Source organism: Chlorocebus sabaeus, chromosome 15 (assembly GCF_047675955.1).
Source record: "Chlorocebus sabaeus isolate Y175 chromosome 15, mChlSab1.0.hap1, whole genome shotgun sequence".
NCBI classification, from domain to species: Eukaryota; Metazoa; Chordata; class Mammalia; order Primates; family Cercopithecidae; genus Chlorocebus; species Chlorocebus sabaeus.
Genome location: NC_132918.1, coordinates 5543675 through 5568433, shown reverse-complemented (window position 1 = coordinate 5568433; position 24759 = coordinate 5543675). Strand labels below are relative to the sequence as shown.

General features: G+C 44.1%; 2 pseudogenes; one reads left to right on the top strand and one right to left on the bottom strand.

Annotated features, from left to right (window-relative positions):
- Nucleotides 1–4752: 4752 nt before the first annotated feature.
- LOC103221151 (putative elongation factor 1-alpha-like 3) lies at nucleotides 4753–6127 on the bottom strand (annotated as a pseudogene).
- On the top strand, nucleotides 10336–17993 carry HTR3D (5-hydroxytryptamine receptor 3D pseudogene; annotated as a pseudogene).

The following is a 24759-nucleotide window of genomic DNA, read 5'->3' as shown; positions in this document are numbered from 1 at the left end:
GAAGAGGCCACCTAGGAGCGACTGTTGTTATCTAGGAAAGAGATCATGGTGGCTTGGATTAAGGTTGTGATGGAAAAGATGGAGAGAAAAAGGTGAACTCAAGAGAAATTTAAGAGGTGAAATCAACAGAACATGTGGATGGATTAGGTACAGGGGAATGAGAAAGAAATGTCAAGGGTAACACGTAGGCGGTTGTGGAACTGGATAGACGGTGGTTTATTCATTGGCAGAAGCGCTCTACTGCAATAGCCTGACACCCTCCTCTACCTAGCTTGTCTAGAGCCAATGTCAAATGCTAACAATCACCCTATATCTGCTTTGATACTCATGTTGAATTCTTCTAACAGTGATCAAGACAGAAGCTCCCTTTGCAGTTCAATTTTTCAATGAAAGGCATTTTCATGGAATAAGACCTTTTTTAAAGTTAGTTAATAAATCAATTTTATATTTGTTTTTTGTTTTGTTTGTTTTTTGAGACTGTGTTTTGTTCTTGTGACTCAGGCGGGAGTGCAATGGCACAGTCTCGGCTCACTGCAACCTCCGCCTCCCGGGTTCAGATGATTCTCTGGCCTCAGCCTCCTGAGTAGCTGGGATTATAGGCACCCACTACCATGCCCGGCTAATTTTTTGTAGTTTTAGTAGAGACGGGGTTTGACCATGTTGGTCAGGCTGGTCTCAAACTCCTAACCTCAGGCAATCCGCTGGCCTCGGCCTCCCAAAGTGCTGGGGTTACAAGCATGAACCACCATGCCCAACCTAAGTTTTATATTTGACATCATGGAAATCATGTAGTGTAAAAGAATAATGCACCTCTTTAATGGCCTCAGGCAAATCAGAAAACAAGAGAATTTAAGTTTTAAGTAATACCAGATGAAAGCCAGATGACATGATAGCATGTTCTACAGCCAAAGGGTTCACATATTTTCATAGAGAAGCCAAGTCTTCCTAAAGTACACAGAAGTATAGGCATGTTATGATCAGTCATAATTGCACATTCATCATTATAAAGGAAAGTATTGCACATTTCCTTTGTGGTAACAACTTCCCTTGTTATTTCATTGTTACATTATTCATTAGCAATATGGGTAGTAGTTAGTATGAAGAGTTGCTTTTTAATTTTTTTTTTTTTTTTAAGACGGAGTTTCGCTCTTGTTGCCCAGGCTGGAGTGCAATGGGGTGATCTCGACTCACTACAACCTCCGCCTCCCAGATTCAAGCGATTCCCCTGCCTCGGTCTCCCTAGTAGCTGGGATTACAGGCAGATGCCACAACGCCCAGCTAATTTTTGTACTTTTAGTACAGATGGGGTTTCACCATGTTGGCCAGGCTGGTTTCGAACTCCTGACTTCAGGTGATCTGCCACCCTCGGCCTCCCAAAGTGCTAGGATTACAGGAATGAGCCACCAGGCCCGGCCTGCTTTAAAAATTTTTTAAAGTACTCTTACATTGAGATGCACTATCGAATTCATTGGCCCAACAATAACAGATAGGTGTTCAAAAACTAGCTCCTTTTTAAAAACAGGAAAGAAATTGACAGCAATTATCTAATTTTAGCAAAACAATATTTGTAAATTAATTTTAACTTTATAGTGCTATAAGAACTATAAGTATAATGACTTTGCACACAGCTTTATGAATGGATATATTTAAGTAATATTATAATGTAAATAAGAAGTCAACATCAGAGGTTTGAGAGAATTGTTTGTCTTAAAAGGGGTCTGAGCCTTATTTGAGTTATGGAAACACTGGGTTATAAAATTAAAGCAAACCTTGGCTGGGTATACAAGGTCTTCCGTGATCTGGCCCTCATAATAACACTGCTTCATCTCTTGTCACTCTCCTAGTCAAACCTGAAGTCCACGTAATTTCCATGTTCTTACTCTAGCTGTTCCCTCTCCCCAGAACACCCTTCTAAATCCACTCAGCTAAAATAATACATCACAGCCCATAGGCAGGTCTTGGGATTTTAATCCTCCCAGAATGACAATTAGATACTTACTTACTCAATGGAATAAAATGGTAGAATATGTCTGACATCTCATGATGAGATGTATATGGAGAATTCTCCCACATCATATTGTGAAGAATGGACTGAGCACCTGGGAATCAATAGGATCCCTCTAAGCCAGAGAAGCAGGACCAATAGTCCAGACAAAACAGAGCCTTCTCCAAAAAACAGGCGTTGTCAGACAGAATGGTCAATCCCAGTCATTCTGCAATACTTCTCTTAAGCGTTTTGCTTGATAAATATGGACTTTTGACCAGAAGAAGAGATAAACAACTTTGGTGTAAAGATTGTTATCACTAGTGATCCCTCCCTCGCTCCCTCTCTCCCTCTGTTTCTCTCTTTCTCTCGGTTCACGGCAACCTCTGCCTCCTGGGTTCAAGTGATTCTCCTGCCTCAGCCTCTGGAGTAGCTGGGATTACATGCATGCACTGCCAAACCTGGCTAATTTTTGTATTTTTAGTAGAGACAGGAGTTTTGCCACATTGGCCAGGCTGCTCTCGAACTCCTGAGCTCAAGTGATCCACCCACTTCGGGCTCCCAAAGTGCTGGGATGACAGGCAAGAGCCACTGCACCCGGCAGGCTGCAGTTTCCTTCAATCAAAACAATTCAATTGTTGAGACCCTGAGGAAAACATATGATTCTTAAAACAGAAATTGTATACTTTATTGATTATAGGAGACCACCAGTGAGAAAAAATCAACATTGTTTTTCAGCAACTAAAGTTGCCATGTAGGTGTATTTGATAAGTCATGATACCAAAGCATCTTTTTAAACTTTCATCCTAATATTAAATCTAGGTAGATGGCATGTGGCCTGCAGCTGTCAGGTCATTGATCTAAAGGAAAAGGGGAAAAAAGATTCCTCCTTGAGTCGGTCTAAGTTTAAATTGCTCAAGGATTCAGGGATTAAAATTTATGTCTATTTTACTTTCTACTTGCTTGCAGCTTATAGTTCTCAACAATCTTTAGGTTTTAAAATACTTATCAAGGTTTTAAAAATTTCTTCATTTATTTGTATATATGCTTTTTGCATTTTATATTGTATCTGTAGCACATTTGAGACAATTTTTTCAAGTTTTTTTCTACATTCCTATTTACTTAAAACAGTATTTCCACAAAATAATCCATGAAATACTAGCCCTGCAAGATATTCTGAAAAAAAGAGAGAATTTCCAAAATCAACTAAGTTTGGAAAATTGTGTATAGCATAGTCAAAAGTTACATTAATATATTAGCTAGGCCAAGTGCAGTGGCTCATGCCTGTAATTTCAGCATTTTGGGAGGCTGAGGCAGGAGGAGTGCTAGGAGCCCAGAAGTTTAAGGCCAGCCTGGGCAACATAGTGAGACTCCATATGTAAATATATATATATATATATAATGTATGTAGTAAATATATATAATTGTATATAGTAAATATATATTTGCATATTTATACATTTTAATATATTTATATAAAATATGTTTTATATATTAATATATGTAAAATATATTTTTCAAATATATAAATATAAATATATATTATATAATATGTAAATATAAATATACATAATATATAAATATATATTTATAATATAAGCTAAATACTCTGAGAAATCCTGCAACAATGAAAGCTGGTTAGTCTTCTTTAGTTCAGCGTTTCTCAGACTTATTTGAATATTTTATCAGTCCATTTTCATAGTGCTGTGAAGAAATACCTGAGACTGGGTAACTTATAAAGAAAAAAGAGGTTTAATGGACTCAGTTCCGCATGGCTAGGGAGGCCTCACAATCATGGTAGAAGGCAAAGGAAGGACAAAGGCACATCTTACATGGTGGCAGGCAAGAGAGCATGTGCAGGGGAACTGCCCTTTTTTAAGCCATCAGATCTTATGAGACTTATTCACTATCAGGAGACCAGTACGGGGAAAAACCCGCCTCCATGATTCAATTACCTCCCATCAGGTCCCTCCCATGACACGTGGAGATTATGGGAGCTACAATTTAAGATGAGATTTGGAAGGGGAAACAGCCAAACCATATCAAACATGAAATAACAAAAATATTATTTTAGAAACAGAATTCAACACCCTCTGGAATTAGTGTTTTACAGAAAATGCTTTAGCAAATGCTTATCTAAAGTCACTTTTTAGGCCAAGTGTGGTGGCTCACGCCTGTAATCCCAGCACTTTGGAGGCTGAGGTGGGTGGATCATCTGAGGTCAGGAGTTCGAGACCAGCCTGACCAACATGGTGAAACCCCATGGCTACTAAAAATACAAAAAATTAGCCAGGCATAGTGGTGGGTGCCTGTAATCCCAGCTACTCGGGAGGCTGAGACAGGATAATCACTTGAAACCAACCGGGAGGTGGAGGTTGCAGTGAGCCGAGATCGCGCCATTGCACCCCAGCCTGGGCGACAAGTGAAACTCCGTCTCAAAAAATAAAATAAAATAGTCACTTTTTTTTTTCTCACTTAAACTTTGTTTTAATGGGTCTCAAAATTCTGTGACAGATCTTTAGTCAAGTGTTTCCATTAAAAAGTACTGATTTTTAAAACTAATAATTTAAAACTGCCACACGCAAAAAAATAAAACCAAAGTGGTCCACAAAACATTCTTCTTTCCTTCTGAAGATTTTATGATGCATTGTTATCATTAACCAGTCTTTTACTATTAAACTTAAATGGCCAATTGAAACAAATAGTTCTGAGACTGTTCTTCCACCACTGATTACGAAGACCAGGGTGGCAGGTATTAGGGATAACATTCATTTAGCCTTCTGAGTTTTCTGGGCAGGCTTGGTGACCTTGCCAGCTTCTGCAGCCTTTTTGTCCTCTGCTTTGATGACACCCACAGCAACTGTCTGTCTCATATCATGGACAGCAAAGCGACCCACAGGTGAATAGTCTGAGAAGCTCTCAACACACATGGGCTTGCCAGGAACCATATCAATGATGGCAGCATCACCAGACTTCAAGAATTTAGGGCCATCTTCCAGTTTTTACCAGAACGGCGACCAATTTTTTTCCTTCAGCACAGCAAACTTGCATGCAATGTGAGCCATTTGGCAATCCAGTACAGGGGCATAGCCAGCGCTGATTTGGCCTGAATGGTTCCGTATAATCACCTGAGCAGTGAAGCCAGCTGCTTCCATTGGTGGGTCATTTTTGCTGTCACCAGCAACATTGTCATGACAAACATCCTTGACAAATACATTCTTGACACTGGAGCCCACATTGTCACCAGGAAGAGCTTCACTCAAAGCTTCATGGGGGATTTTGACAGACTTTACTTCAGTTGTAATGTTGACTGGAGCAAAGGTGACCACCATACCAGGTTTGAGAACACCAGTTGCCACTTGGCCAACAGGAACAGTACCAATACCACCAATTTTGTAGACATCTTGGAGGGGCAGGCACGAGGGCTTGTCAGTTGGACCAGTTTGTGGTAGGACACAGTCCAGAGCCTCAAGCAGTGTGGCTCCATTGGCATTGCTATCATTACTGGTGACTTTCCATCCCTTAAACCTAAAGGTGTGTTAGCACTTGGCTCCGGCATGTTGTCACCATTCCAAGCAGAAATTGGCACAACTGCTACTGTGACGGGGTTGTAGCCAATTTTCTTAATGTAGTGTTGGCTTCCTTAATGATTTCCTTGTATCTCTTCTGACTGTAGGGTAGCTCAGTGTAACCATTTTGTTAACACCAACAATAAGTTGTTTCACACCCAGTGGGTAAGCCAGAAGGGCATGTTCTCAGGTCTGCCCAAACTTCAGATTCACCAACACCAGCAGCAACAATCAGGACAGCACAGTCAGCCTGAGATGTCCCTGTAATCATGTTTTTGATGAAGTCTCTGTGTCCTGGGGCATCAATGATAGTCACATAGTACTTGCTAGTCTCAGATTTCCACAAAAGAGATATCAATGGTGATACCATGTTCATGCTGAGCTTTCAGTTTATCCAAGACCCAGGCATACTTGAAGGAGCCCTTTCCCATCTCAGCAGCCCCCTTCTTAAATTTTTCAATGGTTCTTTTGTCGATGACGCACGTTTGTAGATCAGATGGCCAGTAGTGGTGGACTTGCCTGAATCTACGTGTCCAATGACACTAATGTTGATATGAGTCTTTTCTTTTCCCATTTGGCTTGGTAGTTTTCATGACACTTGTGTTCCAGCGGCAAACCTGTTGCAAAAAAGAATAATGTCACTTTTTAAAAAAAGAAAAAACAGCTACAACAAACTTCCCAAAGGGTCAGGGATTCTCCAGGATAAAGAGAGATGCTGAGGACAGCAGATGGGTGAATCCTATCAGTATCCAGCTGAGCGGGGCTAAGAGAGAAGGGCCTTATGCTTACAGGAACTGGGGTTGCTGCAGTCAACCCAGACATTTTAAGTCCAGAATAGTCCATTTAGGCTGAAGCAACCTGGGCAATCTTAGGTTCAACAGGATAACTGTTACTGCCATTTTTACTGTTATTTCTGCTTCAATTTACTGCTCTTAATTGCTTAAGATGGGCAAGGCACTATACATACATTATCTCAAACCACATAAGACTCTTGCAAGATAGATTTTACCCTCCCAATTTTAGAGATAAGGAAACTGAGGCTGAGAGAGAGTGACATGATTCTTATAGAAAGGATTTGGTCTTAGACATTGCTTACTGCATTGTACTACCTCAATCTGTAAACCTTCATTGAGGCAAGTGCTCTCTCTTTGCTCTGTAAGCCACTTATTACTTTCCCTAAAGCCTTCCCCGCCAGAAACAATTCTAGAATAAAACAGGTTAAACCACTGATGACCTTGGCCCAATTAATCTTATCATGTCTGGCTTCCATCATGAACCGATTAATTACATACATTAATTTGATAAGACCTATGCTTACCTAGGCATGGAATGGTATTTTGAAATTACTTCCCAAGGCTATTTAAGAATCACTATTATAAAGACACATGCACACATATGTTCACTGCAGCACTATTCACAATAGCAAAGACATGAAACTGACCTGGAATAGCAAATGGAAAAGACATAGAATAGCAAAGATCATGGAACATGATCAATGATAGACTGGATAAAGAAAATGTGGTACACACACACCATGGAATACTATGCAGCCATAAAAAGGAATGAGTTCATGTCCTTTGCAGGACCATGGATGGAACTGGGGGCCATTATCCTTAGCAAACTAACACAGGAACAGAAAACCAAGTACTGCATGTTCTCACTTACAAGTACCAACTAAATGATGAGAACACATGGACACATAGAGGGGAACAACACACACTGAGGCCTATCAGACGGTGGAGGGTGGGAGGAGGGAGAGGATCAGGAAAAATAACTAATGGGTACTAGGCTTAATAACTGGGTGATGAAATAATCTGTACAACAAACCCCACAACACAAGTTTACCTATATAACAAACTTGCACATGTACCCCTGAACTTAAAAGTTAAAAAAAGAGGCCAGGCACGGTGGCTGACATCTGTAATCCCAGCACTTTGGGAGGCTGAGGCGGGTGGATCATGAGGTCAGGAGATTGAGACCATCCTGGCTAACATGGTGAAACCCCATCTCTACTAAAAATACAAAAAATTAGCCAGGTGTGGTGGCGGGCGCCTGTAGTCCCAGCTACTTACTTGGGAGGCTGAGGCAGGAGAATGGCGTGAACCCGGGAGGCGGAGCTTGCAGTGAGCAGAGATCCACTGCACTCCATCCTGGGCTACAGAGTGAGACTCCGTCTCAAAAAAAAAAAAAAGTTAAAAAAAGAATCACACAAGACAATCTTAACATTGGAAGCCAAAGTCAAACATCTACAGAGGCCAAGGAGGTAACATAAATGAGGAAAGCTGCTCAGGAATGAGACAGGAGGGGAGATGGAGACTGCAGTGATCTAGAGCAAATATGAACCATCCAAAGGGTTTTGCCACTTCTGAGCTTTGGCAGATTGTTGTCAAGCAGAAACGTGAGCCTCGTGTTACTAGATCTTATTTTTCAAACGAAGCCAGAAATAGTTTTCATATGAAATCTCTCAATGTTTAAGTGTTACACAACTAACTTTAAAAAAAGAAAGAAAGAAAAAAAAAACACTAGCAGGGCCAAAAACAACATAAACTTTCAGGCTAATAGCTCATGACCTTTTCTTTAAAATCATAAGTCAACAGCCGGGTGCGGTGGCTCACGCATGTAATCCCAGCACTTTGGGAGGCCGAGGTGGGCGGGTCATCTAAGGTTGGGAGTTCGAGACCAGCCTGACCAACACAGAGAAACCCTGTTTCTACTAAAAAAAAACACACACACACACACACACAAATTAGCTGGGCATCAGCCATCCCATTACTGCGTATATACCCAAAGGATTTTAAATCATGCTGCTATAAAGACACATGCACACTTATGTTTATTGCAGCACTATTCACAATAGCAGACTTGGAACCAATCCAAATGTCCATCAATGATAGACTGGATTAAGAAAATGTGGCACATATACACCATGGAATACTACGCAGCCATAAAAAAGGATGAGTTTGTGTCCTTTGTAGGGACATGGATGAAGCCAGAAACCATCATTCTGAGCAAACTATCGCAAGGACAGAAAACCAAACACCGCATGTTCTCACTTATAGGTGGGAATTGAACAATGAGAACACTTGGACACAGAGTGGGGAACATCACACACTGGGGCCTGTCGTGGGGTGGGGGGATCTGGGAGGGATAGCATTAGAAGATATACTTAATGTAAATAACGAGTTAATGGGTGCAGCACACCATCATGGCACATGTATGTATACATATGTAACAAACCTGCATGTTATGCAAATGTACCCTGAAACTTAAAGTATAATTTTAAAAAATGAAAAAAAAATTAGCTGGGCGTTGTGGTGCATGCCTGTAATCCCAGCTACTCGGGAGGCTGAGGCAGGATAATTGCTTGAACCTGGGAGGCGGAGGTTGCGGTGGGCCGAGATTGCACCATTGTACTGCAGCCTGGGCAATAAGAGAGAAACTCCATTTTAAAAGAAAAAAAATCATAAGTCAGCTTTTATTTTAAAAAAAGTATTACCTCTGCCACCACCCCCTATCCACTAATCACTCCCTTCTTTGGGTAGACCTGGGTCCAGATTGCTTTTGAAACACTAAAAAGGCATGGCAAATCAGCTTGGAGAAGAGAAAGCAAAAACATGTTGTCACTGGAGCAGTGCTAATGGCTTCCTCATACTTTAAAGTCTTAACTATACTGAAGTCATGTTTAAAGCCTCAATGTATGAAGTTGCTTATATTAATGGGGACCCCCCCAACATTTTTCTTTTTTGAAAGATGGCAGCAGGGGGTCGGGCGTGGTGGCTCACACTTGTAATTACAGCACTTTGGGAGGCCAAGGTGGGCAGATCGCCTGAGGTCAGGAGTTTGAGGCCAGCCTGGCCAACATGGTAAAACCTCATCCCTACTGAAAATACAAAAAATTAGCTAGGCATGGTGGCAGGTGCCTGTAATCACAGCTACTTGGGAGGCTGAGGCAGGAGGATCAATTGAACCCAGGAGGTGGAGGTTGCAGTGAGCCAAGACCGCACCATTGCACTCCAGCATGGGAGACAGAACGAGACTCCATCTCAAAAAAAAAAGGAAGGAAGGAAGGGAGGGAGGGAAGGAAGAGAGAGAGAGGAAGGAAAGAAGGAAGGAAGGAAGGAAGGAAGGGGAAGGAAGGAAGGAAAAGAAAGAAAGAGAGAGAGAGAAAGAAAGAAAGAAAGAAAGAAAGAAAGAAAGAAAGAAAGAAAGAAAGAAAGAAAGAAAGAAAGAAAAAGAAATAAAGGAAGGAAGGAAGGAAGGAAGGAAGAGAGAGAGAGAGAGAAAGAAAGAAAAGAAAGAAAGAGAGAGAAAGGTGGCAGCAGGGTCTAACAAGTGCACGTGGCACCTTGAGGCAGTGGTAGTCATACGTGCCTTCTCGGTGATGCACTGTGCACCAGAGTGACTTTAAAGTATGAGGAAGCCATTAGCACTGCTCCAGTGACCACATATTTTTCTTCCTCTTCTCCAAACTGATTTGCCATATTACTTTTGGAGGCTAGATTCAGGCCCAGTTAAAGCACCAGGTGAGTTATTCCTCTGTGACATTCTCTTGTCACCAAGGGGTCTTGTTAGAGAGGTGGCTAATGCCAGCTCATATATGTATTATTCAAAGGTAGGGCTCAAGGTGTGGTCTGAGTTTTTTTAAGGTTAACATCATCATCAAGTACCCAGAGAAGTGCCAAAGAGAGGAAGATGGAAAGAGCTGGTTCCACGGGAAAGGATTCCTCCTCGGCTTCATCCTCCACCTGCTGCTGCAAGGTACCATAACATAAGAGTAAGAGCTGAGCAGACATGTAACTCCTGGGAAGCCGAGAAAACAGGCTAATATTTGTTATTCCTAGATAGTCAATGATTGGATGTTCATTATGGTAAAAATGATGCTCATGTCATTGACAACTTTGTACCTCTTCCTAGGATCCTAACATTTAGTTGACTCTTTTCTTTTCTTTCTTTCTTTCTTTTTTTTTTTTTTTTTTTTTGAGATGGAGTCTTGGTCTATTACCCAGGCTAGAGTGCAGTGGCACCATCTCGGCTCACTGCAACCTCCACCTCCCAGGTTCAAACGATCTTGTGCCTCAGCCTCCTGAGTCGCTGAGATTACAGGCACCCGCCACCACACCCGGCTAATTTGTGTATTTTTAGTAGAGATGGGGTTTCACCATGTTGGCCAGGCTGGTCTCGAACTCCTGTCTTCAGGTGATCCACCTGCCTCGGCCTCCCAAAGTGTTGGGATTACAGGCATGAGCCACTGAGCCCATCCTGAGAATTCTTTAAGATAATCTCGGTGATGAAGACTACTAAATGTTAGAACAATCACAGCACATAGTAAAGACACAGTAAATACTCATTAGAATTGAAAAAACTGAAATTGATTTGTTTTCTTAAGATCTCATATGTCTCACACTACCTACCTGATTACCTCCCTTATCATTAATTTATTAGCATCTATGACATATTAATACAGTGAGGCGGAGAACTGTGAGTGCAAAATTTGTCACTGATATCACTCGCATGGCTTCACATTGGAGGTAAGCAAGAGAAGGACCCTGGGGGAAGGTGGAGAGGTTGCAGTGAGATTGTTAAGGACATGGCAGGACACTGTAAAGTGGTGGTTAGGGTTGAGTTTGCATACACATCTGGACAGGTTTTGCATGGGGACAAAACAATGGCACTGAGGGTGGATCCCTGACTCAGCTCACCTCATCAACTTCCACCATTTGCCTACCAGCCCAGCCCACCCTTCCTGACCAGGAAGGAGGAGCTCACTTGCTTCTCCCAGTGCCCCTTGTTTTCTCTCCATGCAGAAACACTCTCCAGGCCCCCCAGCCCTGGCCCTCCTCTCTCAGAGTCTCTGCTCACTACAGGAAAGGGCAACACTTTAATTATCAATTGCTCAGGCTTTGGCCAGCATGGGGTGGACCCTGCTGCCTTTCAAGCAGTGTTTAACAGAAAGGCTGTCGATCCAGTCACCAACTACAGCATCCCCATTCATGTCAACGTCACCTTCACCCTGTCTGCCATCTGGAAGTAGTAAATCCTCACCCAACATTGCAGTGGTCTAGTGGTGAGCAGTGGACCCTCTGATTGGATTTTTTTGTTTTGTTTTTATTTTTTTGAGACGGAGTCTCACTCTTGTCACCCGGGCTGGAGTGCAGTGGTGCAATCTCAGCTCACTGCAACCTTTCCTCCCAGTTTCAAGCGATTCTCCTGCCTCAGCCTCCGGAACGTGCTGCCACACCCAGCTAATTTTTGTATTTTTAGTAGAGACAGGGTTTCACCATGTTGGCCAGGCTGGTCTCAAATTCGTGACCTCAGGTGATCCTCCTGCCTCGGTCTCCCAAAGTTCTGGGATTACATGCGTGAGCCACCGTGCCCAGCCCTCTGATTGGATTTTGTAAAATTGGTTACAACAAAAAAATCAAACAACCCAATTCAAAAATGGGCAAGGGACTTGAAAAGACATTTCTCCAAAGAAGATATACAAATAGCCAATAAGCACAAGAAAAGATGTTTGTTCAATGTTACTAATAGTTAAGAAAATGCAGATCAAAACTACAATAAGATACCATCTAACACCCATTAGGACGGCTACTATTAAAAACAAACAGAAGCCGGGCAAGGTGGCACATGCCTGTAATCTCAGCACTTTGGGAGGCTGAGGTGGGTGGATCACCTGAGGTCAGGAGTTCAAGACCAACCCGATCAACATGGTGAAACCCTGTCTCTACTAAAAATACAAAAATTAGCTGGGTGTGGTGGCAGGTACCTGTAATCCCAGCTACTAGGGAGGCTGAGACAGGAGAATTGCTTGAACTCAGGAGGTGGAGGTTGCAGAGAGCCAAGATTGTGCCACTGCACTCCAGCCTGGGAGACAGAGCAAGACTCTGTCTCAAAAAAACAAAACAAAACAAAAAAAGAGAAAATAACAAGTGTTGGTGATGATGTGGAGAAATTGGAACCCTTGTGCTCTGCATGTGAGGATGTAAAATGGTGTAGCCACTGTGGAAGAACAGTATGGCTGTTTCTCAAAATATTAAAAATAGTATTACCATGCAACCAAATAATTATGCTTCTGGATAAATACCCAAAAAAAGTGAAAACAGGATATTTGCACACATATTCATAGCAGAATTACTCACAATAGTTAAAACTCAGACGCAGTCTAAGTGTCTATTGATAGATGAATGGACAGATTCAATGTGGTACATACTTACAATGGAATATTATGCAGCCTTCAAGTGGAACAAAATTCTAACACTTGCCACAATGTGGGCAAGCCTTGAGGATATTATGCTAAGTGAAATAAGTCAGTCACAAAAGGACAAATGGTGTATATGTCTAATTTTATAGAGACAGAAAGTAGAATAGCAGTTGCCAGGGATTGGAGAGAGGGTGAAATAGGGAATTACTGTTTAGTGGGTGTAGAGTTGAAGAAGAAAAGAGCTCTGGTGATGGAGGGTGGTGGCTGGACAACGATGTGAATGTGTTTAATGCCACTGAACTGTACACTTAAAATGGTTAAGAGAGTACATTTTACGTTATATATTTTTATCGCAATAAAATATTGAAAAAATTATTTTTAGCCTGGGCAGCATGGCGAAACCCCATCTCTACTAAAAATACAAAAAGTTACCTGGGCATGGTGGTGTGTGCCTCTAATCCCAGCTGCTCAGGAGGCTGAGTCAGAAGGCAGGAGAATCGCTTGAACCCGGGAGGCAGAGTTTGCAGTGAGCCGAGATGGCACCACTGCACTCCAGCCTGGGAGACAGAGCAAGATTCTGCCTCAAAAAAAGAAAAAATGAGACTTAAAAGTGTTTTAAAAAGTAGAGCTGTATTCTGGGGAGTGGAAAGGCATGATAATAAATGCTGCAATGACATTACTGCAGGTAAAATCTGATCTTTTTGGAATACTTGTCAAGAAACATTTTCCCAATAGACCTTCTTACTAGGTTTTTTTGGTTATATTTTCCATGTACTTTGAATTGTTTTGACCTGTATATTTCCATGGCTTAGATCAAAAATCATTATTGCCACATGGAACAGACTTGAAAGTGAGTGAGGAGGGGGTGGTGGCATGGGACCTACCTTCCTGGAGTTAATCATCTAGATGAAAGCTGCTTTTCCAGGATTCACATCTTCAACTGGTGACATCATTCCTGTGACTAAATATGGTATGACAGACTCAGTTTCCCCTTTCCTGTACTCTGGCACTTCTGGAAAAAAGGGTACCTCCCTTTTTTCCACTGCTAGGTCCAGTTTTGCAGAGTATATTGGATAAAGCTGAAAATATCCATAAATTAGACAAGGTCAAATGATCAGACCAATAATGAAAATATAAAACTTTCTGATTATTCTGCTGGTTTGGGAGGGCAGAGAAGGGGCACAGGGGGAAGGTGGCATACACTAAGGCCACGGGAGCCAATACTTATGTGGCTCCATCTCAGGGAATCCTGAACCAAGCTCAAGCTCTGTCTTGAGAATACTGAGGTAAACAAACAAGGCTTTGTTAGTGTGACGGCTGTCAGTAGATAGGTGGTGGGAGAGTAAAGAAATGGGTGAAAAAAGGGAATGGGAAGGTGCAGAAGACAGAGCAAAACTAAAACTAGCTCCCTCCCTGTGTTTCTCTCATGCCATGGTTTCCTACAGACCTAGCACAATCAAATTTTTTTTTTTTTTTTGAAAGAGAGTCTCACTCTGTTGCCCAGGCTTGAGTGCAGTGGTGCAATCTCAGGCCACTGCAACCTCCACCTCCTGGGTTCAAGCGATTTCCCTGCCTCCTGTCAGCCTCCTGAGTATCTGGGATTACAGGGGCCTGCCACCACACCCAGCTAATTTTTGTATTTTTAGTGGAGATGGGGTTTCACCATGTTGGCCAGGCTGGTCTCGAACTTCTGACCTCAGGTGATCCACCCACCTCAACCTTCCAAAGTGCTGGGATTACAGGCATGAGCCACCGTGCCTGGCCTGGGCACAATCAGTTTGTGCAGTGGAACCCAGATGAATGTAGAGGCATCAAGAAGTCCGGCATGGCAACTGAGAACCTATGGCTTTCAGATGTCTTCATCGAGCAGTCGTGAGTCTCAGGGCCAAAAATGCAAAATGGAAACCACATCTACAGGGAAGGACATGATGTTACCAATAAGGCCACACAAAGACTCAACTTAGAAAAGAGCCAGGTCTGAATTGAAGAACTTACAAACCCCCAGAATATGAGTATAGGTAGAAGAAAGAAGTCATCTGAGTGGGACTGGAGCTCAAGAATGGGATGACCTGAGCGAGAAAGAAGGTCAAGTCTGATGGGGAAACCCACAGCACCTACCTCTCTGTCCTTCTCCCACACAGCATCAGTGTGGATCAGACACCTGCAGGTCTCATGGCTAGTATGTCAATAGTGAAGGTCACATCAAATACAATAAGCCAATGGGGGTGGTCAGCATCTGTAAACTGGACACCTTCTATTTCTCCTTCCATGAACAGAGCTGCACACTCTCCTTCAGCTCTTTCACCTACACAGGTTAGTGGGGCTCACTAAAGTAGACTGTTGAGAGGCAGAGAGAGGGCTTTGATTGAGAAGAGGACAGAAAGCTGGGAACAGTGAGGGAATCTTGCTGAAAAGGGCCTGGATGCTAAGGAGTGAGGGATCCAACAGTCTGGGCAAGGGACTTGGGAGCATTTGGGGAGGCTGAGTCATCTGGGCCTGCTTTGCAGTGGAGAACACGGGCCTGGGCATGGAGAAGGACGTCCAGGAGCTTTCAGATACATCACAGAACCTCATTCAGAGCAGGGAGGGAGTGCATACTGCTTGATATCCACCAAAAAGCAATAAAAGTGACCACGGCCACTAACCAGTATGAACAAGCCATCTTCTATGTGAGCTCAGGGGCTGAAACCAGGTTTCACCATGTTAGCCAGGCTGGTCTTGAACTACTGGCCTCAGGTGATCCGCCTGCCTCCGCCTCCCAAAGTGCTGGGATTACGGGCGTGAACCACAGAGCCTGGCCTTTGTCACTCTTGTTTTTTTGAGATAGAGTTTTGTTCTTGTTACCCAGGCTGGAGTGCAATGGCATGATCTCAGCTCACTGCAACCTCCACTTCCCGGGTTCAAGTGATTCTCCTACTTCAGCCTCCTGAGTAGCTGGGATTACAGGGGCCCGCCACCATGCCCAGCTAATTTTTGTATTTTTAGTAGAGATGGGGTTTCGCCACATTCGCCAGGCAGGTCTCGAAGTCCTGAACTCAGGTATCTGCCTGCCTCGGCCTCCCAAAGTGCTGGGATTACAGGCATGAGCCACTGTGCCCAGCCTTTTGTCACTTTTTTCACTGATAAACCTTCAGTACTGAAACAATACCTGGTACTCAGTAAATAGTTACTAAATAAAGCATCCCTTGAGGAAGAAACAAAGCCTCTATGCCAGTGATTCACAGTGAGGGTGAGCTCCCCCTTCCCCAGTGACTGTCAGAACTTTTTGGAAGGCAGGAATTTTTGTTATTTTTAAAAAGATATGGTAGAAAGAGTTAGCAAACACTGTCTTAGGGATATGATGATTCCAAATCCTGATAACCCCAAAATATCTGCTACTGTCTGCTTTCCCTCCCACTGGTCTCAAATGTCCTCCTGCAAAGTCACTAGAGATTAGACCTTGATGAGAACAGCAATTAGAAATGAAAAGATAAAATTCACGTGACACCTAAGTCGGTGGTTCCACAGTCTGGCTAAGAGCACATCGGTAGGAATAAAAATTTAAGTGGAGAAAGTTGACACCTTGGGCCAAAAGGAATGAGATACATTTCAGTGGTAAGCAGCATGGAAGACTCTAACCTTGTGAGACGCCTTTGGATGGAGAGACCGGATGGTGAAAGGGACGGGAGGTAATGTTTCCTTACTAGACAGTTTGGCCTGGGACAAATTCCAGTTCTTGCTATTACCTGTCTTGACAGCCTCCCATCCTACTCCTCACTTGCCCCTCCCTCTCCTCCCCACCAGGTGGTCATCAGGTGCAGGCACAGGCCCAGCCCCTATGTGGTAAACTTTCTGGTGCCCAGTGCCATTCTGGTTGCCATCGACATCCTCAGTTTCTACCTGCCACTGGAAAGTAGGAACTATGCCCCACTCAAGACGACTGTTCTGCTGGGCTACAGCGTCTTCTTGCTCATGATGAATTACTTGCTCCCAGCCACTGGCACTTCATCACACGCTTCATCAGTACGTCCTCTTCCATCAAGAGAGCAAAAGCGAGGTGTGGGTTGGATGGGGAGAGGGACCGGCAAAACCAGGTGAAGTGAAAAGGGATCCCAGAAAAAGATCCTCTGGGAAAGAAACAAGAAATCCTAGGTGGCACCTCTGGCCCTCTTGCAGACCCCCTTGCCTGCAGGTGTCTACTTCGCCCTGTGCCTCTCCCTGATGGTAGACAGCCTGCTGGACACCATCTTCATCACCCACCTGCTGCACGTGGCCACCACCCATCTCCCACCCCTGCCTCGGTGGCTCTACTCTCTGCTGCTCCACTGCACCAGCCCAGGGAGATGCTGTCCCACTGCGCCCCAGAAGGGAAATAAGGGCCTGGGTCTCACCCCCACCCACCTGCCTGGTGAGGGAAGTCACACTTCCCCTTCCCCCACCTCCACTTCTCTGCTCCTGCCTCCTTCCCTGTCTCCCTCCCTGTATAGGTGACATTTGCAGCCCGTGGCTGAGTCTCTGTCTTTCTGTAAGTGTGAAGGAGCCAGAGGTATCAGCAGGGCAGATGCCAGGCCCTGGGGAGGCAGAGTTGACAGTTGGCTCAGAATGGACAAGGTCCCAGCGGGAACGTGAGGCCCAGAAGCAGCACTCGGTGGAGCTGTGGGTGCAGTTCAGTCACGTGATGGACGCCCTGCTCTTCCGCCTCTACCTGCTCTTCATGGCCTCCTCCATCCTCACTGTCATATGCCTCTGGAACACCTAGGCAGGTGCTCAGCTGCCAACTTCAGTCTGGAGTTCTTTTTGCCTCCAGAAACCAGCCAGGCTCTCACGCCTGTCCAAATTTCAGCCTCGCGGCCCTGGCAACCACTTCATTTTTAACCCAGTCCTCTGTGTAGTTTCAGACCAGACCTGAATAGTCTCCTATGCCCTCCAACAGTCGGGTCCTTGCTACTGCATGCCATCAGCCCCACTCAGCCCTCCCATACCTCCCTTGCTCCTCAAGATTCAGGTTCCTAGGGTACGTCCTTGATTAAATCACCCCAATACGCCCATTTGCAGAAAGTATTGGCTTTTCCCTGAATTCTGTTATGGTAAAAAAAGAAAAATCTTGGGATTGAGAGTCTTCTTGCAGAAACTTCTCCTCATTAGCTAAAGTAAGAAGGATTTTCTCTTATGTGCGTGTTTTTTTAAGTCTATCAGACAACATGTAAAGTGTGGGGAAGAGAAAGAAGGGGCCAAAATCTATTAGAAGGAATTACGGTAAAACAGAGATTAACTTCCTAAATCCAGTTACTCTAGACTTAAGCTTCAGAAATTAATGTGCCAAAACTAGGCCTCTCCTGCTTAAAGAGCGCAGCTTTTTGTCACAGCCTGACATATGACTCATTCATCATTAAGTACTTAGAGTGTTAACATAATCCTGCATTACCGTTAAAGTGTCTGTGTTGCAATTTGAGTTGATCTACCCTTAATCATGCTAAGAAAAGAACATAAGGTCAAGGGAAGCACGTTGGAAAATGACATCTACTTTACTTGGGAGGAACACAAATGCCCTTGTATGAACTGGAAAGTGCCTTTTCCTAACACTTGCCTTATTATTTCGAAGGTCTCTTCCTAGGGACCACTAGCTGCCTTGCACAAGTAGAGGCTCCACTGTGCCCTTGGACGTGCGAGCTAAGGCATTTGTTGGTTCAGAAAGCACCTATTTGAGAGCAACTTAACTACAACTCGAACATCATATTTTCTTTTGCACAACAATTTATTTCCATTTCTTTCGTTTATTCTGCTACTTTCTGTCTGTAGCTTATATTTCCCAAATCATGACCATCTAGGAGTAAAAATAGACTCACAAAATGGTTCACTAAATAATATTTCTCTGGCTTCTCCTCTCCACTGCTCTTTCCCAAACTCCTTCGGCTCCCTCTGATCACTGTAGATGCCCAAAGGGTGGCAAGGCTGATAATGTCCACTACAGGTGCTGCTAGTAGTGACTGCCAAAAGTTCTACCCCACGTTGGCTGCAAGAGGATCTGCTCTCTCAGAGCCGAAGCCATGGTGGGGACTGGATCCTGGAGCTACAGAGGTTCCCAACTGGATGCTGCAACCCCAGGACCAGCTGTCGCTTGCTCTTTTCTTTCAGTTCCACTGGGGCTCCAGAGAGGCCCATGGGCATCTGGGGTGTTAAGTCAGAAATACCCTGCAATACTCTGAATCCTTCCTGTCACTCAGGCCCATGGTCTTCAAACCAAATTGTGTCCCTTCATTCTCTTTTTAGAATGCATTTTTTGCTTGTTTGTTTGTTTCGAAGGTCTTTTGCTCCTCAGTTTCCAGAACACTGTCACACATTCTTTTCACCATCACCATCCTCCAGGCATATCCACAACCTGGAGAATACAACCCTCACATTCACCTAAGTAAATTGCAGTGTCTGTCATTATTTTGGCAGTTCCTGTACGCACAGCTTTCTAAAAGGTGGGCCTTCAGAAAAGACACAGTAATAGTAATAATAATAACCACCAGTTATTGAGTTACTAATATGTGGCAGGCACTCTAAGTGCGCTGTATGAATACTTACAGTAACCCTATGAAGTAGGACCCATAGATTCAAAAGCCTTTGGAGCCAAATGTGTTTTGGAGTTCGGAATTTTTCAGACTTTAAAAAGGTCATAAGTGTGTATTTATTTACTATGTATTACTGACACCCCAACTAGGGTACGGAGCAGCACCCTGTAACCAAGCACATTAATATTTCTGCAATGAAATCTATGAATATTCACACTAGGTGGAAAAAATAAAACTACGAATAACTTTGCATCAATTCTGGTCTGGTTTTGCCACCAAATATTTGGCGTTTTTTTTGTTTTTTTTTTTTTGTTTTTTTTTTTTTGAGACAGAGTTTCGCTCTTGTTTCCCAGGTTGGAGTACAATGGCGAGATCTCAGCGCGATCTCCACCTCCCGGGTTCAAGCGATTCTCCTGCTTCAGCCTCTCGAGTAGCTGGGATTACAGGCATCCGCCACTACGCCTGGCTAATTTTTTGTATTTTTAGTAGAGACAGAGTTTCACCATGTTGGCCAGGCTGGTCGCGAACTCCTGACCTCAGGTGATCCACCTGCCTCGGCCTCCCAAAGTACTGGGATTACAGGCGTGAGGCACTGCGCCCGGCCGCCACCAAATATTTGTAAAAAATCATTTGGTTTTCCAAGCCGTTTAGATTTTAGAACTGTGGTTTCATATTATTGTCTCCATTTTTTACCCGTAGAAAATGAAGACAGGCCAGTTAGTGGTCTCACAAGGTTCCACAGCTAGTTAAGTGACAGAGCTGCAGTTTGACCCGAGGCTGGCTGACTTCTGGAGGCTGGACTCCTAACCTGTCTGCTACACTGCTTTCCAAATTGAGGAGGAAACCCAGAGAGGTGCTCAGAGTCCCATGTGGAGACATCAGTATCACTTCAAGTCTCTATCGGTTGACACTTGAGGAGAATTAAAACAGGAAGAACAAGGCCCTGATCAGGGTCCCAAAGACAAACTTTCTTTTACATTTCCTTTTACTCCCTCCCCTACTTCCCCGAGTCTCACCCCTATCCCTTACCCACTACCTCCCCACCCCTGTCATAAGACCCAGCACCTAAGTTCACTATTTATACTTTCTCCATTCCTTTCTGGAGCGTGTATTTCCCAAATCGACTCTGAGCAATCCATCTTTTCTCTGTATTCCCTCTGGATTTAGTTTTTTTGCTGCTAATGTACGTTCTACTGCCAGACCCTTGCGGACCTTCCACTCCTATAACCCCATCCTGAGTTGGTCATTCTCACTTAGAAACTCATCCTAAACTTTTTCGGAGTAGCTTGTTTACCCAGTTTTTGAGGGGCTCTGAAATTATTTAAGATCAATTTGCATTATTTTGTCTTCCCCCCATCTTCAGGTACATATTTCTTTCTTTTTCTTTCTTTTTTCCTTTTTTTTTTTTTTTTTTTTTTTGAGATGGAGTTTCACCAGGCTGGAGTGCAGTGGTGCAATCTTGGCTCACCGCAACCTCCACCTCCCTGGTTAAAGCAATTCTCCTGTCTCAGCCTCCTGAGCTAGGACTACAGGCATGCACCACCATGCCTGGCTAATTTTTTTGTACTTTTAGTAGAAATGGGGTTTTACCATGTTGGCCAGGCTGGTCTCGAACTCCTGACCTCAGGTGATCTGCCCACCTTGGCCTCCCAAAGTGCTGGGATTACAGGCGGGAGCCACCGTGCCCAGCCAGGTACATATTTCTCTGCTTCGTTTCTTCACATTTTCCCCAAAATATAGCTTTAAGTTTTATTTTAACAGAAAGTCTGCAGTTTATCTTTTTTGACACATGGATTAAGATTCTATATATCTCCTTTTAGTAAGGCATGATATAATTATAGTGATTTTATTTTCTCCACAAGCAAAATCTGAACATGTGATCCTAACATCAATGGTAATCGTACAGAACCTTTGAATCTGGAGCTCTCCCACAAAATTAACAGGTGTGCCTGCTGCTTCGCTGTTCCACCTATAATAGAATCATATGATAAGTATACTTTGTGCTAATGACTTTCCTCTTATTATCTAGCAAACCTCTGAAAGGCTTTGCAAGGTAATTTATGACCTCTTTAGAAACCTTGCTTATAGGCACTGGTCCTGCCTGTGCCACCTTGCATTTGATGGCCTGTTTGTGCCTGGCGGCTCCTCACTTTGTCCATTTATCTGCTGTGCTATCCTGTGGTTCTCACATGTTCACTTTCTCATTATCTAAACCATTATAAGTAGTATTTCAGCCAGGCACGGTGGCTCACGCCTGTAATCCCAGCACTTTGGGAGGCCAAGGCAGGTGGATCCATTGAGCTCAGGAGTTCGAGACCAACCTGGGCAACAGTCTAAACCTCATCTCTATAAAAAATACAAAAAATTGTCAGGGTACTGTGGCATGCACCTGTGGTCCCAGCTACTTAGGAGGCCAAGGCAGGAGGATCTCTTGAGCCTGGGAAGTCAAGGCTGCAGTGAGCCGAGATCACGCCACTGCACTGCAGCCTGGGTGACAGAGTGAGACCCTGTCTCAAAAAAAAAAAAAAAAAATCATTTTTCTATGTTTAATCTTTCTTTTGGTTCCGTATTAATTTCACGCTAGAATATTTGTCTCATTATCATGTTTGCCTCCCCTGCCCTTTCCTTCAGGTCTACTCTAAGGTGTGCAGCCACAGGCATTATTTCAAACCTGTCCTTTTTCTCCTCTTCTATTTCTGATTTTCCCTTTGATAACCTCTCTTATTTGACAGTTCATTGGCACTAGTTCTTTTATACAGCAGGAAAAAACAAAGGTACAGAAGAGAGAAATCTGGCATCTGGCAGTCCTGGGTTTTTAACCTGATGCCATTACTTGCTAGTTGGATCATCTTGGCCAACTGGCTTACCCTTATAAATTTAATTTTTTTTTCATTTGTAAAGTAGAGCTAAAATACAGATTAAATTATGTTTCAAATATTGCTATTGACAAATTATTAATAAGTTGATAGAAGCTGCAAAACTGAATGTGAAACAGTAGAGAGCATCCGTTTTTCATGCAGGCTGAAATCTGAAGTGCAAAACAGTCTTCTAGGTGGGAGGCAAGAGACATAAAGAATTACAGACTTCGTGCTCAACCCCCTCCTTTTTCAGACGGGAAAAATGAAGTGGAGAGAAGTGAAGTGACAAATATGAGGTTGTCATCATTCAACAGTGCCTGGGACAAGAGCCTGGGACTGTGAAAGTGGCAGCCACAGGTGAAGGCTTGTCCATCAGCCTTTTTCCCCAGGTGCGGCTCAGGAGGTCCAGGACGCTTCCACTCCCCTGCTCCCAGGCACTATAGCAGCCTGACCTCAGCTTGTGACCCAGCTGGCTGTTTGGGTGCTTTAGATGCCTCCTGCTCTCCCAGCTGCCTAGCCCTGGCCAATGGCCTCTGCATGTGATTGCCATCCATCCGGGATGCAGAATGGTGGCCTCACAGCCTCCTTCCACCTTCGAATTCTGCCCTTGCCAGCTAATATCTATATTCCAAATCTGATCTCCCAGAGTCCCAGATGAACGGAGCCACCAGGGGCCATGCAGTGTGATCCTCTTGGGATAAGCTGAGGAAACAGATATTGGTGCCTGTGATTTGCAAAACTACAGCTGCTGTCCCTACTATTTACCTTGGGATCCAAGCACTGTTCAGGCCCAGGGATTTCACTGATGAAAACCTAGGGACATAATGAACCAGTCAACAAGATTCCCTAGCTATGGAATAATAAAAAGAGCAAAGAAAGAGCAATAGAATCAGATTAATCTGGCTTCGAATCTGGTTTCTACCAATTTCCACCCGAGTGGACACTGAGCAAGTTTTTTGTTTTTGTTTTTTTGTTTTGTTTTGTTTTTAGATAGAGACTCACTCTGTCACCCAGGCTGGAGTGCAGTGACGCGATTTCAGCTCACTGCAACCTCCACCTCCTGGGTTCAAGTGATTCTCCTGCCTCAGCCTCCCGAGTAGCTGGAATTACAGGCACCTACCACCACTCCTGGTTAATTTTTGTATTTTTAGTAGAGACAGGGTTTCACCATGTTGGCCAAGCTGGTCTCGAACTCCTGACCTCAGGTGATCCACCTGCCTCGGCCTCCCAAAGTGCTGGTATTACAGGCGTGAGCCACCGTGCCTGGCCTGAGCAAGATTTTGGACCTCTCTGCAACTCAGTTTCCTTTTCTTTTCTTTTCTTTCTTTCTTTCTTTGCTTCCTTTCTTCTTTCCTTCCTTCTTTTTCTTTCTTTTTTGACAGGGTCTCACCCAATCACCCAGGCTGGAGGGCAGTGGTGTAGTCTCAGCTCACTGCAACCTCCATCTCAGCCTCCCAAGTAGCTGGGACTAAAGGCATGCGCCACCACACCTGGCTAATTTTTATATTCTTTGTGGAGATGGAGTTTCACCATGTCACCCAGGCTGGCCTCAAACCTCTGAGCTCAAGCAATCTGCCTGCCTCAGCCTACCAAAGTGCTGGGATTACAGGTGTGAGGCACTCCACCTAGCCTCTTTGTTTTGTAAGACAGGGTCTTGCTGGAGTACAGTAGTGCAATCATGGCTCACTGCAGCCTTGAACTCCTAGGCTCAAGTGATCCTCCCGCTTCAGCCTCCCAAGTAACTGGGACTACAGGCATATGTGGAAATGGGGTCTCACTATATTGCCCAGGTTAGTGTCAAACTCCTGGCCTCAAGCGATCTTCCCACTTTGGCCTCCCAAAGTGCTGGATTACAGGTGTGAATCACTACACCCCAGCCTCAGTTTTCCAATCTGTAAAATGAGATTTCTGTAATAATACTGAGGTCTGAAAGCAGTCATGAGGATAAGAATACTGTAAGTAAAGTGCTTAACACAGTATAGGGCACATGGCACAAACTCAATTAATGGTGGCTCTGGTAGACTATTCTGAGCCTGGCATTTTCTGGAAAGTTAGAGAAGCATTCAGAAATAAAAGGCTGGGGCTGGGCATGGTGGCTCGCGCCTGTAATCCCAGCACTTTGGGAGGCTGAGGCAGGTGGATCACCTGAAGTCAGGAGTTCAAGACCATCCTGGCCAACATGGCAAAACCCCATCTCTACTGAAAAAAAAAATACCAAACTTAGCTGGGTGTGGTGGTGCACACCTGTATTCTCACCTACCTGGGAGGCTGAGGCAGGAGAATCACTTGAACCTAGGAGATGGAGGTTGCAGTAAGCCGACACCATGCCACTGCACTCCAGCCTGGGTGACAGAGCAAGACTGTCTCAAAAAAATAATAAAATTAAAAGAAAGAAAGAAAGAAAGAAAAGGCTAGGCCCTGGCTCCAGCCCTCTCAATCCCACCTGCTGCAGACCACAGTGCTTCTACCAACCCCAATCTCCCCCAGACTGCACTCAGGACAAAGGCCCACACCCTAGCCACACCACAGAAACAGCAGCTAACTTCTCTGATACGGCCTCAGGACTCCCATGCAGCTCCCAACCACCTCTTACATCTTCCCAGGGTGCCTG